At 43.8% G+C, this 16,400-nt stretch overlaps 1 protein-coding gene across 4 annotated transcripts in view; it reads left to right on the top strand.

The window, feature by feature from the left end:
• The window catches only part of PALM2AKAP2 (PALM2 and AKAP2 fusion), a 529,571-nt gene that overhangs the window by 465,608 nt on the left and 47,563 nt on the right, over nt 1–16,400 (top strand). The window lies entirely within an intron of this gene.

Raw genomic sequence — 16,400 nt, 5'->3', positions numbered from 1 at the left:
ATCCATTTACCTAGATTCTGTTTCCTAATTAGCCTCATAGAATGTTTCAAAAATCGTGACCCATATTGCTTAATGAGTACAGAGTTTCTGTCCAGGGGGTGATGAAAAACTCTTGAAAATAGTGGTAATGGTTACACAACATTGTGAATATAATTAATGCCACTGCATTGTACACTTAAAATGGTTAAAATGGCAAAATTTAAGTTACATATTGCATGACAATAAAAGAAAGTGTATAAAAATTATGCCCCTGCATTAAAAAAAAATTTTTTTTTTGGTAGGGGGAAGTAAAGGATTGACAGATTTTAGAGTCTGTGGTGCTAGGAGAAAATTTTAGGGCGGAGTTAATTCTCCATGGGGCTCAAAACCCAAAACTTTTCAATACTATTGAATATTAGCAATAATAAGCCTGTAATTCGAAGCAGCAGGGTGGCAAGTTAAAACTTCGGAAACTGTTCCGGCGCGGTGGCTCATGCCTGTAATCCCAGCACTTTGGGAGGCCGAGGCAGGTGGATCACCTGAGGTCAGGAGTTCGAGACCAACCTTACCGACATGGAGAAACCCTGTCTCTACTAAAAATAGAAAATTAGCTGGGCATGGTGGCACATACCTGTAATCCCAGCTAGTTGGAAGGCTGAGGCAGGAGAATCGCTTGAACCCGGGAAGCGGAGGTTGTGGTGAGCCAAGATCTCGCCATTGCACTGCAGCCTGGGCAACAAGAGGGAAACTTCGTCTCAAAAACAAACAAACAAACAAACAAAAAAAACAGAAAGAAAGAAACATTAAAAAAAAAAAAAAAAAACAACTTCAGAAGCCTTCTGAGGTTCAGAGGTCATGTTTCAGGATGCGGTATTTGGAGCCCTCCTGGAAACACAAAAGCCTCCCTGGTGACATTCTTAGTCCCTAGGAAGGGCAGTAATGACAGCCTACGACTGACAAGTACTGATGAATAGTTCGTGAAGGCAAACCCTGCCCTCAGGGAGCTCTGACCATAGCTTGGCATGTCTTCTAGAACTACGTGCAAGGTGTCACAGAGCAGCTAATTCTGCCGCGGTGTGGGCAGTCACCAGGAAACTTCAAGGGGGAGCAGGCTTAACCTGAAACCTTGCTGAAAATGGATGAACTTGCCTGGGAGTGAGAGAGAGAAGGGCATGCCTATGTGGAGGTACCAGCAAGGGGACAGATACAGGAAAAGGGTGCCAGGCCCCTTAATTCCAGGTTTAGGAGTTAAAAAAAAAAAAAAAAAAAGTTCAGGCTCAAAAAACTAAAAATAGAAGTACCATATGACCCAGCAATCCCACTTCTGGGTATAGATCCAAAGGAAATGAGATCAGTATGTTGGAGAGAGGGACTGGCTGGAGGGGAGGGGGATTGGGGAGATATTGGTCAATGGATACAAAATTTCAATTATGCAGCAGGACTAAATTCAAGAGCTCTATTGTATAACATGGTGACTATAGTTAATAATGATGTATTATATATTGTACTTGAAAGTTGCTAAGAGGGTAGATTTTAAGTGTTCTCCTCACACATATGTGAGGTAACATATAGTAATTAGCTTGATTTAGTCATTCCACAAAGCATACGTATTTCAAAATATCATGTTGCATACCATAAATGTATACACTTCTTTTTTCTCAATCAGAATAAATAGATAGTCCAAGGGACATTTATTGAGGGCCTAGTTGTTGGCAGCATCTTAGGCTTCTTTTGGTTTCTGAATGGTGCCCTGGTCAGGGCTTGGTGAGTTTCAGATCCCCAGAAAAAGTCTGTTCTTAGCTTTGATGGGGGAAGGAAGACCCAGAGCAAACTACTGTGGCACTGCTGATCTAAAGCACCCTTTAGGGTGACTGGGGTTCAGATTACAGACTGGACCACACTCCTAATTTTCTGAGACCTCTGGAGTCCTAGATGTGGACGTGGTGTTTATGGTGCATTCATGCTTCTGAATTCTTTTTTTTTTTTTTTTTTTTTTTTTTGAGATGGAGTCTCACTGTCGTCCAACCTGGAGTGCAGTGGCGTGATCTCGGCTCACTGCAACCTCTGCCTCCCGGGTTCAAGCGATTCTCCTGCCTCAGCCTCCTGAGTAGCTGGGATTACAGGCACATGCCACCATCCCTGGCTAATTTTTGTATTTTTAGTAGAGTCAGGGTTTCACAATGTTGGCGAGGCTAGTCTCAAACTCCCGCCCTCAAATGATCCACCTGCCCCAGCCTCCCAAAGTGCTGGGATTACAGGCGTGAGCCACCATGCCTGGCCTATGTTCCTGAATTCTTAAATACCCCAAATGATGCGATCCAGGCTTACAAGAGAGGAAGGAGAGTTAGATCTATGAATCTAATCAGGCTAAATGTTTTAAACAGCTCTTCTCTCAGGACATTGTTTTTGTTCATATCCCAATTCTGAAATTCATTAGCTTTATAGAAATTTATTAAACCTGAATTACAGAGTGAAATCAAGAAGAATTTTTTTTTCCTTTTTTCTGTCCTTTCTTGTTTTTTTTGAGATTGAGACGGGGTCTGGCTCTGTCACCCAGGCTGAAGTACAGTGGCAAGATTACGGCTAACTGCGGTCTCAATGGCTCCGGCTCCAGTGATCCTCTGACCTCAGCTTCCTGAATAGCTGGGGTCACAGGCATGCACCACCAAACCCGGGTATTTTAATTATTTGTAGAGATGGCATCTCATTACGTTGCCTAGGCTGGTCTTGAGCTCCTGGCCTCAAGTAATCCTCCTGCTTTGGCCTCCCAAAATGCTGGAAATATAGGCATAAGCCACTACACCTGGCCTCAAGAAGTAATTTTAAATAATGTTTTTCATAAGAAGTTGAGCCACGTTACTGAAATGATGACATGCTGAATGGTGCATTGCAGCATTGCATAGTGAAATTGAGGGGACTTGACTAAGTTGGGAGCTGGCAAACCCCTTGCCACCACCGCAGCCTTTGCAGATAAAGTCTTTGCCTTGCTTCCCCATCCCCTAATGGCAAAATGAATTGCTAAGATGAGAAAAAGGAGTTTTGCACCATCTGCACCAATTCTGAGGTTTTGCAAGTGATCACCACTGTGGAGAGCATGGTTCAGGGCTACATGTTTATTTTTATTTTTATTTTGCATCCAGCGTGCTCAGAAAAACTACAGGAAAAAAAAATGGAAGGATGAACATTTTAAAATACAACAAAGCTGCATCATCCTCCAGTCAACATTTTGGTTCCAGCTGCCTTTTAGCATTGCACAGCTTGAGATGTTTGTTGCTTGTGTTCCTGCAGCACTGAAACTCCCACTCCCACACCCAGCCCCTGTCATTTCCTGTTTTTAGATCCCCACCTTCTGCCCTGCATGTTGGGGAGGGCTCCATGGCCAGAACGGACTGGCAGCTCTCTGCTATTGTGGGATCCCTGCTGTTGTGCTTGAACCTGTATATAAGACAGTCATTCTTGGGAGTGGCCAGACATTATCTAGAGAATTCCAACCACTCAGCTGAAGAGAAAGTCACTCAGCTGGAGTATTTAGAGGAGAACTCCAGGCATCTTTAAGCAGGTGCAGGTGAGAGACACAGCCCTTGAAGATTACCATCCGAGATACAGCTAAGAGCTCAAAGTGAATTCTTAGATTCAGTGAGCCATGGCACATCATGTGTTTTGGAAGGGCAAAAAGGATGTCAAGATGTGCTTCTTTATAGTGGGCTTTGGAGAGCTGGACAGGCCAGGGCTTGGTTCACGACTCTGCCCCTCCTTGTTTTGTGTCTTTGGGCAAATTACTTAAGCTCTGAGCTTCAATGTGTTCATCCACAAAATAGGGATTAGCCCTCTTTCACAGAGTTGCCATGAGGATTTATTGAGATAATGTATGTAAATGCCTACACATTGTAGGTATTCAATTAATAATTGTTACCATCATCATCCATATCATCTATATTTCCTGTCAAGGAAACTGGCATACCAGCTAAGCAAGCAAGCACGTGCAAATAGTTCTGGGACCCGTTTAGAGTATATGATAAAGTAGAAAAATAATCTTGAAGCCAATCTTCCTTGATAGGCTTCCAGTTGAGATTGTCCCAGTTTCCACCTTTCTATCTACAAGAGGCAAGATAGTGGTTAAAGGCCCCAAAGACAGACTTTCCTCCAGTTCAATCCCAGCTTTAGCACTTATGGCTGGAGCCCTTGGGCAAGTCACTTAAAACTGTCTGAACCTTGGTTTCCTGAAATGTAAACTAGAGCTATCAAGAGTACTGACCTCCTACGCTTGTTTTGAGGAATAAATGTAATTATGCATAAAAATCGCATGGTCTAATGCCTGGCATATCATAAATGCTCAACAAAGGTTATGAGCACCTCATCATCAACTAAAGTTGCTAATACCAAAGGGCCCTTTGAGGACTCTTGGGCCCTTTGTTCCTTCTCCAGTTTGACAAGGTACATTCCCATTGCCAGCTCTGTGACAGGCTGTCTTTGTAACCTGGCTTCTGTGTACAATAGCATACATGTATGCTTCTGCTTCAGTTGGGCAGTCGATAAGCCTGCAGCCTTTGCTGCGTTGATATGCCCTTATTCCACAGGTATTCCTTTGCTGTTTCTGTTTTATCTACAGGTTTTTGTTTTTGTTGTTGTTGTTTGTTTTTTTTTTTTTCCTTTTTTTTTGAGACAGAATCTCACTCTATCACCAGGCTGGAGTGCAGTGGCACGATCTCAGCTCACTGCAACCTCCGCCTCCCAGGTTCAAGAGATTCTCCTGATTCAGCCTCCCGAGTAGCTGGAACTACAGGCATGCACCACCACGCCCAGCTAATTTTTGTAATTTTAGTAGAGATGGGGTTTCACCATGTTGACCAGGATGGTCTCGATCTCTTGACCTTGTGGACCTTGTGATCAGCCCAACTTGGCCTCCCAAAGTGCTGGGATTACAAGCATGAACCACTGCACCTGGACTTTTTTTTAAAATTTTTTTAAGACAGAGTTTTGCTCTTGTTGCCCAGGCTGGAGTGTAGTGGCACAATCTCGGCTCACTGCAACTTCTGCCTCCCGAGTTCAATCAATTCTTCTGCCTCAGCCTCCCAAGTAACTGGGAGTATGGGATTACAGGTGCCCGCCACCACAACGGGCTAATTTTTTGTATTTTTAGTAGAGATGGGTTTTCATCATGTTGGCCAGGCTGGTCTCAAACTTCTGACCTCAGGTGATCCACCTGCCTCGGCCTCCCAAAGTGCTGGGATTACAGACGTGAGCCACCATACCTGGCCCTGTCTACAAGTGTTAAAAAGCATGAATATCTTGGGGCAACCCACCTCTGAGAAGGCTTGAAAAATGCTATAATTAGCCTGTGGCCAGAGTAGAGGGCAACAGTGAACTACCTGGCACTGAAGTCCTACCATGTTCCCATTGTGGGGCCAGCTGCCTTCACATTCTGTCTTTTCGGAAATCCTCATAACAGCCTCAGAAGGTAGGTGTATTGATTTCCTAGGGCAGCTGTAACAAATTCTCACAAATTACGTGGTTGAAAACAATAGCAATTTGTTCGCTCACAGTTCAGGAGTCCTGAAGTCTGAAATTATAGATGGCAGGGTTGGTTCCTTCTGGACGCTTTGAGGGAGAATCCCTTCCATGCCTTTCTCCTAGCTTCTAGTGGTTGCTAGCAATGTTTAACATTCCTTGGCTTGTAAGTGAATCATTCCGATTTCTGCCCCCAGATTCACATGGAGTTTCCTCTGTGTATATGTCTGTATGCCCTCTCTTCCCCTTATAAAGACACCAGTCATTGGATTTGGGGCCCACTCTCACCCAGTATGATCTCATCTTAACAAATTATATCCGCAAAGATCCTATTTCCAAATGTTACATTCTGAGGTTCCGGGTGGACATGAATTTTGGGGCGGGGCACTATTTGACTCACTTCAGTACTTATACCCATTTAACAGATGAGGACCCTGAGTCTCAGGGAGGAGAAAATCCCTTGCATAAGCATCACACAATCAGTTTGTGATACCCAAGGATTCACAAACCCTGACCTTTTCTCTAGATTTGTGTACTTCCTACCGTATCACTTTACCACGTATAAACAAATGTAGAACAAAGAGTCTAAAACCTATGGCAGCAAAACGGTCAACAGCAGGCAGCCCTGGGATCAAAGAGGGTCTCTGGAGGGTAAACAGGATGAAGCAGAGGCTTTGCAAGCAAATGGCGATCCCTTCCTTGTTTCTGGTTCTCAGACTTCATCCTGTTTCCATAATCAGTATTACTTATTGGCACTCAACCACCCGGCTCTGCTCCTGGGATTCCACAGTTGGGCAGAGAGATTTTTCATAAATGAGAGAAGATAGTAGTCGGTTTCGTTTGCATTAAGAGAAGGAACACATTTCTTTGCACAAAGTAAAATACCCTCCCACGACTCCGCACTGCTCCCCGTATCCCTGCTGGCTTAGGCTTATCACGCATCCCAGTGGTGCCTGGAGAAATTCCACGCTTTCCTTCTCCTGCAGAGGTTCCTTCCTGGCATTCAGAGCCATAAAAGCAGTGGACGGAAACAGGTGACCAGCCCTCAACTGCTCCCAGAGTCTGGCTGCCTAAACTTTTCCCAGAGCGTGGTCCAGCAGTGCTGGTCCAGGGTGGGCTTGGGAGAGCAGAGCTGTGGGCAAGAGAGGTGTGAGTCCATGTGGTTCCCCTGGTTCTGGCTAAAGGCCGGGGCTGGGGCAGAATCACAGAACCAGGGTCAGGTCCTCAGTGTCAAGGGCAAATATCTTTTGCTTTAAACCACAAGTGCGCCTCTGGTACTGTGCTCAGAATCCCTTGTAGAGAGTGGCATCCGTTTGCTGCATGAGATGGGAGAAAAATTAGCAGCCCTGGCTTGAGTCGTCATTGCCCCTTGGCTGCCCGCCGTGTCCTGTTTCTCATCAGGCCAGTGTCCCCAGTGCCTGTCCTGATCCAGAATTACCACTTAACCCTAGTGGAGCAGGACTCTCAGACTGACCATCTGGACTTTCCTCGAGTTCTCTTTTCCTGCCAGAGTGTGTCAGAGTGAATTGGATTAGAGGTCTGTTTGCTGCACAGCCTGGCTTCACATGAGGCTTTGTGCTTTTGAAGAAACTTGAGACCAGACTGTTCACGAGTTCCCAGAGTGGGTGGCAATTCACAGTGATGCTGATATCCACGATGGTGGGGTGGTTCTGTGCAGGGATCTCTAAACCTTTTAGAACCTTCCGCCAGTTTCCCTGCAGTCAATAGGTAGCTGACTCCATCAGATCAAACCGTTTTCCTGTTGGAAAGTGGTAGGTCCTTTTGTTAAGTATTCTTAGAACTCACCAATGATTTCATCGAAAAAGCATCTCTGATGGTTTTTCTTTCTCCTCTGGAATTGTGAACATTGTCTTGGAGAAGTGAAGGTTTGCCATGTAACACCTGCCTTTGAGCAGGGAAGAGCATGGTGGGTAAATCTACGAGAGAGACCTGTTCTGTTCCCTGGACTCAGCTCCCATAGAGTCCACCACTGACCTTAGACCCTCAGGCTCCACCGGATGGATAGGAATTAAGTAACAGAAGGGTAGGAATCCCATACATAATCGGTATGGAATTTGGGATTGCGTAAGTGCAGAGTTACATTCTGTTCCAAGCCCCAGCATTCACTTTAAACATTAATAAGAGATGAGATATGGTGCTTTTTGCCTATGGAAGACTAGATAGAACAAACCCAAAATATTATTTTTAAAACTTTACTCAAAATTTTAAAATACTAAAAGAAAAAATGGGACTAATTTAATGAACCCGTGTGTGTGTGTGTGTGTGTGTGTGTGTGTGCACGCGCATGCGCGCGCACCTTGTAGGTAGGTGAGGAGATTACTAGATTGACTCTCCTGTACATTTAAGTTAAATGGAACAAAAAAAAAGTGACTATTGCTTAGAATAATGGATAAGCCGGCCTCCTATTTTTTGTTCTCTACTTGACTGATCAGTCCTTGGGAAATTCTTCAATGGGATTTTCCTATGACATATTCTGTCTGTGACATAGTTCATGAACTTCTACTACATTTGATGCCCAAGGGGGAATCTGGTTGCTCACAGCGTGTTTCACAACTTTTCTGGGAATAGGCAGCTCTTGGAAGGAAAATGTCTATGTATAGCAGTGAGCCAATAACTTATCTTCAGTGAAAATGGAAGGTGATATTGTCATACAGCTGTGTAGAGTGAGAGTACTCCTAAACAGATAATAAATCACAGCCAGAAAGCAAAACCTCCTCAAAAGATGGCCAAGTTTTGGTACACATTTGTTCACTGTCGCTGATTAAAGACCTCACTTTTTAATTTGTGGATGGAAAATGGAGATCAGAGATGCGTAAAACCTAACAAGTAGATGAGCCCTGGCCGTTTAAAAGTCTAAATGTATTTAAAGCTCAAATTTGTAACTTTTTAATTTATGTATGATACTGTCAATCCTTGCTTTTCCAATTACATTACTAATACATGCTCAGTAATATGCATCTTTGTTTTTGTTTTGTTTTGTTTTTGTTTCTTGTTTGTGTTTTGAGACAGGATCTCACTCTGTTGCCCAGACTGGAGTGCAGTGATGTGATCACAGCTCACTGCAGCCTCGACCCCCCAGGCTCATGTGATCCTCCTGCCTCAGCCTTCCAAGTAGCTGGGACTATAGGTTCATGCCACCATGCCCGGTTCATTTTTTTGAAATTATTTTTTGTAGAGATGGGGTCCCACTATGTTGCCCAGCCTGGTCTCGAACTCCTGGGCTCAAGCTATCTTCCCACCTCAGCCTCCCCAAGTGCTGGGATTACAGACATGAGCCACTGTACCCTGCCAATAATCCACATCTCTATGAAATAAAAACTATGGATTCCACTTCAGCTTTTCATCACCCCTTTAGCACTGAGTTTCCCCCATTCCTATTCTCCAGGGTTAACCACTGTCTTTGTCTAATTTCTGCTGCTAAAAGAGGATACCTGAGTCTGAGTAATTTATAAAGAATAGAGATTTGGTTCTTACATTTCTGAAGGCTGTCTCATCCCGTAGAAGAAGGTCAGAGGGCAAAAGAGCATACAACCTGTGAGAGACAAGAGAGGGCCAGTCTTACTTTGATAATGAATCCATTCCTGGGTTGACCATTCGTGAGGTCAGAGCCCTCATGACCTTATCGCCTCTTCAAGGTCCCACCCCTCAACACTGTTGTATTTGGGATTAAGTTTCCAACACATGAATTTTGGGAGACACATTAAAACCGCAGCAGCCACAGATTAGCGCGATATATATATATATATATATATAGAGAGAGAGAGAGAGAGAACTATAGAGAGAGGGCAACCTATATATATATATATAGAATAAAGTATATATATAGTGTAAGATATATATATATAGTGTAAGATATATATATAGTGTAAGATATATATATGTCATTTTGTGTGTGTGTGTGTGTGTGTGTGTGTTTGTGTATGTAGTTCTACTTCCAAGAATTTATACTACAGCCATGGAGGCACATGTAGAAAATGATCTATATTCAAGGACCTCCAATGCCACAATGTTTGCAACAATAAAAGACTAGAAATAACCTAAATTAATAGGGAACTGGTCTTTTTATAAAATGGAATATATATTATATATATATATTCCATGTATGTATACAGACACACACACACACACAAATGCTATCCTTATTTTATTATTTAATTTAATTTAATTTTTGTTTTTGAGATGTAGTCTTGCCTGTCACCCAGGCTGGAGTGCAGTAGCACAGTCTTGGCTCACTGCAACCTCTACCTCCCAGGTTCAAGTGATTCTCCTGCCTCTGCCTCCTAAGTAGCTGGGACTACAGGAGCCCACCACCACGCCCGGCTAATTTTTTGTATTTTTAGTAGAGACAGGATTTCGCAACGTTGGCCAGGCTGGTCTCGAGCTCCTGGCCTTAAGTGATCTGCCCACCTCGGCCTCCCAAAGTGCTGGGATTACAGGTATCAGCCACTGCGCCCAGCCTTCTTGACTTTTGGAGAGTTAATTTATCTCCTCCAGGTGCCTAATCACCTATCAGGAGTGCCATATTTCCTTTTAGTGCTTTCCCACCTGTCTCTTTGTATTTTTAAATGCTTACTTCCTTTTTTCAGAAGTTAATATATGCACATATTCTAACATTGGAAAGGTGTAGAAAAGAACACAGTGAATAGAAGCTTACCTACTCCTGATGTCCAGTGACCCCTTTCCCCATTCCAGAGAAAATCTTTGTGGTCAGTTTCTTATGTGTCCTGCCAGGGATAGCTTATGAATATGCAAATATATATACACACATACCTACATCTATACAAATAAAAATATATACATATAAGATTATTCATATTCATGTTTGTTAACATCAAAGGTAACATGCTCTTCATAAAATGTTCCATAGCATTTATTAGTAGATTTTGAAGATTGCTACATATAAATTATTATAGAGCTGGGAGTTCTTCTATTCTTTTAAACTTGTATAATATTCCATTTAATGAAAATATCAGGCCAGGCACAGTGGCTCACACCTGTAATCCCAGCACTTCGGGAGGCCAAAGTGGGCAAATCATGAGGTCAAGAGATCGAGACCATCCTGGCCAACATGGTGAAAATCTGTCTCTACTGAAAATACAAAAATTAGCTGGGCATGGTGGTGTGTGCCTGAAGTCCCAGCTACTTGGGAGGCTGAAGCAGGAGATTTGCTTGAACCTGGGAGGCAGAGGTTGCAGTGAGTCAAGATCACACCACTGCACTCCAGCCTGGTGACAGAGCGAGACTCTGTCCCCCCCGCCAAAAAAAAAAAAGAAAATAACAGTTCCTTATTAATTTAGGTTATTTCTAGTCTTTTATTATTGTAAACATTGTGGCATTGGAGATCCTTGTGTATAGATCATTTTCTACATGTACCTCTATGGCTGTAGTATAAATTCTTGGAAGTATAACTACTGGGTCAAAAGCATTGTGTACTTTAAAGTTGGGTCTATATTGCCAAATTGCCATCCAACTTTATGGAGTTGGATGAGGGTACCTCTCTTACATGCTGATAACTAATTTAGTGGTGGAAAACTTGTAATTTTTATTTTGTGCTTCTTTTTTATAAATGGGATTGAGAGTCATTTTGTATGTTTAAGAATAGTTTATATTTCTTTTTGTGAACCATCAATCCATATCGTCTAGTTTTATGTTTGGGTTGTTGACCCTTTTTATTGATTGCAAGGGTCCTTTATATTTTAACACCATCAAGCCATTATAATAACGTGAGTTGTGAGTATTTTCCCAGTTTATTTCTATTTGAGCCACCATGGGTTGAATCATTTTACTGTATGACAAGCCCTGTGGTGAGCATGTCATGTTTTACAACTGCTCCCTAAGTCAGCAGTGGTATTATGCCATTTTACAGAGAAGGGCCCCAGGTCTGTCGGATGCCAAAGTTGATTCTTAACTTGAACTCTACACCCCTTTTGCACATACCTATTTATATAGCATAATTTCAGGTTGTCATGCAACTATGATAAATATCCTTTCCACAGGCTGCATAGTATTCTAGTTATACAAATTAAAATTTTCAGATGCTGATACTTAGACTACACATTTTCGTCACCTGTAGGTTTTCACTCTTATAAATAAGATTGTGATACATTTCTTCTAAAACTCTGTCCTCCCCAATGCAACAAGATGGTGCCATTACTCCTGCAGGAGATAAGATATCATGCCTGAGGCAGACAGCAGTCATCTTTTGAGTCTAAGATCCTTGACGGGGGAACTCAACAGACTCAGGGTAGAAATGGGGTGCATGTCAGGGGATGGGGACATTTTATTGGCCTGCTAGACTTCTCAGTGCCTTTCCCTTAAATGTCACCAGTAGCTTCATCTGGTTCTGGAATAAAATACAACACACATTAGGGCTTCAGACCCTCTTCTCTCTGAAAGTCTGCCCTTTTTTTTGAGACAGTCTTGCTCTGTTGCTCAGGCTGGAGTGCAGTGGTGCGATCTCGGCTTACTGCAACCTCTGCCTCCTGGATTCAAGCGATTCTCCTGCCTCAGCCTACCAAGTAGCTAGGATTACAGGCATGCGCCACTACACCCGGCTAATTTTTATATTTTTTAGTAGAGACGAGGTTTCACCATGTTGGCCAGGCTGGTCTTGAACTCCTAACCTCAGGTGATTTGCCTGGCCCGGCCTCCCAAAGTGCTGGGATTACAGGCATAAGCCACTACGCCCGGGCCAAAAGCCTGCTTTTTGAGCAGCAATATTGGAGACAGTTGGAGGAAACACTGGAAGACTGCAGGATGCAGTGGGGAGGGCGAAGGCTGGGAGTTGACAACTATTTTTTTTTTTTTTATAAAATAGTATTTCAAATAATATTTCTAACAGGAATAAATGAGATCATGGTGCATGACATAGCTGAGGGGTCCATATATTTGTATGTTCTTGTGGATTCTTCTCAACCCTCTGCTCTGTAGCTTTCTGTGTCCTGAGCACCGGAGAAGCATTACCAGGTCTGGGTGTTCTTTAAGCTTTTCTAAAGAGAGTTGCTGTTTCTGTTTGCCTTTTCTCATCATTTTCCCCTTAATAAATCAAGGGCTAAGTGTGTCTTAGTTTCCCACACTTTACTCCAATCAGGGATTCCTTTGGGTAAACAAACTCCTGTCTTAAATTGTAAGTATTCCCATCTGATTCACATGTAAGTGCAAATTGTTTTAAAGACCTGGCTCCATGCTGAGATGTAGGGTCTTTTGGCGACGGGGCTTGGAGGAGGAATCTACCTGAAGGGTAAGGAGGGAGAGGACAAGACTGGGCGTGTGAGGAGGAAGGGCAGTTGTGAGGCCCAGGCTTCCTTCTCTGTGTGCCTTGAATTGGGCCTTGGAGGAGCTTGAAAAGCTGCCCCAGCTTCCCTAAGCGCCAGGAAGCAGGGAGGGGAACCTTCCCAGTGCCACCCTTTCCCTTGCACCTGCTACTTTGCAATTCCAGGCAATGGGCTGGCTCTTCACTGTGTTTGAAGCCAGCCTCTACCCTGCGGGCCTCATTCCTTCCTGACCCCTTCAAACCTGTTTTTGGAACTTTCTGTCACACTAAGGTACTAGTGACTGGTGACTGTCACAAATGGGATAGTTACATTTAGCAGAATAAAATCCTTCCGTTAAAGAGAGAAAGTTCTGACAAGGGGATTGTCTACAAGCCGCGCCTCCTTCTGGGAACTCTTAAAATCCCTCTCGGCAAAAGTATCACCTGGTTTTCAAGGCAGCTGCTGCTCCTATCCTCTCGCAGGCTTTCTTGAGACTCTGCCCACTCAAAACGAGTTCACCTTTGCCCAAAGTTCATGCTAAAACCACAGAACTTACAGAGATTAGGAGAAGTGAATTGTGAGGGTTTATGTACCTGGGATCTTATTTACCGACCAGAAAACTAAGACCTAGAAGGGAAATGAGGCCTTCCCAAAGCTCCTAGCAGCTGGCCTACACTTTCAAAGTCGTCTCTTGATGCCTTACATTACAGACACTTCTTAAGGTTTTTTCTTTTTTGATCATGGCTCACTGCAGCCTTGACCTCCCAGGCTCAAGTTCCTCCTGCCTCAGCCTCCCAAGTAGCTGGACTACAGGTACATGCCACCGAGCCTGGCTAATTTTCAAATTTTGTAGAGACAAGGTCTCACTACGTTGCCCGGCTGGTCTCAAACTCCTGGACTCAAGTGATTGATTCTCCCGCTTCAGCCTCCCAGGGTGCTGGGATTTCACAGGTGTGAGCCACTGGTCCTGGCCTTAAGAATTTTTTCTTTTATTTGCATTAGCCCAAACGCTTCTTGGATCTGCTCTTTCCTGAGCTGCCTGGTGCAGCGTCCATGAGCCCTGCTGCGTTTTGGGGATTCATGGCTTCTAGCCAGAGCTCTGTTCCTAACCAGCGGGGTGACCCTAGGGGGTAGGTGGCTGCCATTGGCTGGGGTTTGCCCCTCTGTAGAGTGCATGATAATCCCCACTTCCTCACTTCTATTTAATCGAAGATTAAATAGAAGGTATGGAAGGGTATGTGGCACAGACAAGGCACACAGTAGGCGCACCATAGGTATTGGCTGCATGATGATCATAATGGTATCAATTATCTTTAAACCACAGTGGCTAGACTCTCATAAATTGAAGTTTACTTCCCAGTCAACCAGGACCAAGTTTCAAAATGGCTTCTTTCCCCCCAGGGCATGGCACCCTCAGAAACTAACGAGATCAGGTTACGGCAAAACAGTGCAAATTTATTTTCAGAAAACCCACCCCAAGCTCAGAGTCTACACTTAGAGGTTGTAGAGGTGTGAGCTGCAGCTGGATGTTACCTGCTGGATTCCACTCTGCTCATTTCTCTCCAGAGACTCCACTGTCATCAAGTGTGGGATGGCTCCGTTTATGCTTTTGCAGCCTGAGGCTAGCTTGCTGGTTGTTCATGTCTCCCTCTGGCCTCTGAGTAGAATCCACTTTTCTGGAGTACCTAACTTTGACTTTGCCATAGAGTATTTTTCTAACCTCAACCCTATTTTTGCAGCTTGGGTTGAGGGGAGACTCAGGGACATGTGTGAATGTGTGTGTTTTTGTGTGCGTGAACAAATACAAGTGCATGGGTGTGTATGTGTGAGTATATAGATTAGTTTGCTAGGGTTGCCATGACAAGGTATCACAAATTGGTGGGGGGAAGCTTAAACAACAGAAATGTATAGTCTCACAGTTGGCAGGCTAGAAGCACAAAATCCTCGGCAGAGTTGGTTCCTTCGGAGGGCTGTGAGGGAAGGATCTGTTCCAGGCCCCTCTCCTTGGCTTATAAATAGTCGTGTTCCCTCTATGCACATCTCTGTGTCTACATTTCCTCTTATTCTAAAGACCCTAGTCATACTGGATTAGGGCCCACCCTGGTGACTTCACTTAAACATGATTACCTCTGTAAAGACTGATCTCCAAATAAGGTCACATTCTGAGGTCCTTGGTGTTAGGAGTTCAACATAAGAACTTGTAGAGATGACTCAAGTCAACACACAGCAGTGTGCCTGTGTGTGGGTGGAACATATGTGTGTTTGTGTGTGTAGTGGACTCTGGCGTCTCTGAGACGCCAGGTCATTTGCAAACCTACTCCTTGGAAAGTAGTACTTTAAGAGCACATACAGTTGTCTCTTGTGAATAGGACAGATTTAAAACCTTTTTCTTAAACAAATCTTCCCACGGGTTTGGAGGGGCAGGTGTGGTAATGGAGTGGGTCCCGGGTACCCCTCTTGCATTGCTGGTCGAGGGCACCTCATAATGGAAAGTCCTTCCCTGGTTTTTCATTCTCAAACAGAGCAATGCCATTGGCATGTGATTTCCACCTCATTTTACTTTAGATGACTAAGTAGCATCTTGAAGTGCCTTTGGCTACATAGCAGAACATTCCAATTATTCCACAGGGCAGCATAAATTCGGAGTTGCCTTGGAGCTCCCTGGTGACTTGATACCACCAAGTCAGTCACTGAGGAACTCCCCAATATTTCTAAATAAATTTGGAAAATGTTTTTAGCATATGGAAAATGTTGTTTAGATGCTGTAAATAGTTGTAAAGTCTACTTTTAGCCTCCTTTTTAAAAGAGCCTTCCTGGGCTCCATCTACTCTGATTATCCCTTCCTTGACTCGTGTGCTTGGGAGGGTCCCAGGAGGACTGCTTTGCTGGCTGGTGTGCAGACCACAGGTGAACCCTGTTCTATCTTTCAGCTGCTCACCAGGACAAACTGCTCTAAAAAGGGACCCCAAATGAGCTGGCCCCATAGAACCATGTGTGGCGTTTGTCATCTTTCCCCCAGTTTACTGTAAATCTCAGTTCTCTTTGACCTCTAAAATCTTACTGAAAAAGTGAGTACTTCATGGTACTGAACTGACCTGGAATTCTGACTGACTTTCTAGTTCTGCCCGTAAGTTATGCCCCAAATTTTCCAGGTCAACGTAGAGTTCCAGGGAACGAGGTGGACGGAATCTGGAGGCAGAGTTGAGCCAGTGGGTGTTATCAGGCAGGGGGCACTGATAAACACGCCAGCTCCCCGTTAGACTTAGTGTAGTGCTGGGGGCCCTATTCCGAGGTGACACTGATGTCTCAAGGCAAATGCACATCTGTTTTCTTGATGGCAGTGGACTGTTGTTAGCCATGGGATGGTGCAGCCACTTCCTCCAGATATTCCTTGAAATTAGAGCACTCATCTCAGACTTCAGATGCATCTGTCCACTTTGGCATGGACTATAATGTAGCCACTTAAAATACATCTTACAAGGGCCATTAAATAACATAAAAAGTGCTTGTGAAATGATATGAGTAAAAAAAAAAGTTGGCACAGAATTGCATTTACTGTCTGGTCTCAATGATATTAAATATGTATTTCTGAGAAGATGACAATGGAATGAAATAAAATATTAACTTTTTTTCTGATTG

The sequence above is a fragment of the Symphalangus syndactylus genome, chromosome 3, assembly GCF_028878055.3.
Source record: "Symphalangus syndactylus isolate Jambi chromosome 3, NHGRI_mSymSyn1-v2.1_pri, whole genome shotgun sequence".
In the NCBI taxonomy this organism is placed as follows: domain Eukaryota; kingdom Metazoa; phylum Chordata; class Mammalia; order Primates; family Hylobatidae; genus Symphalangus; species Symphalangus syndactylus.
The sequence above is the reverse complement of the archived record's forward strand: the minus strand, read 5'-3'. Positions and strand labels throughout refer to the sequence as shown.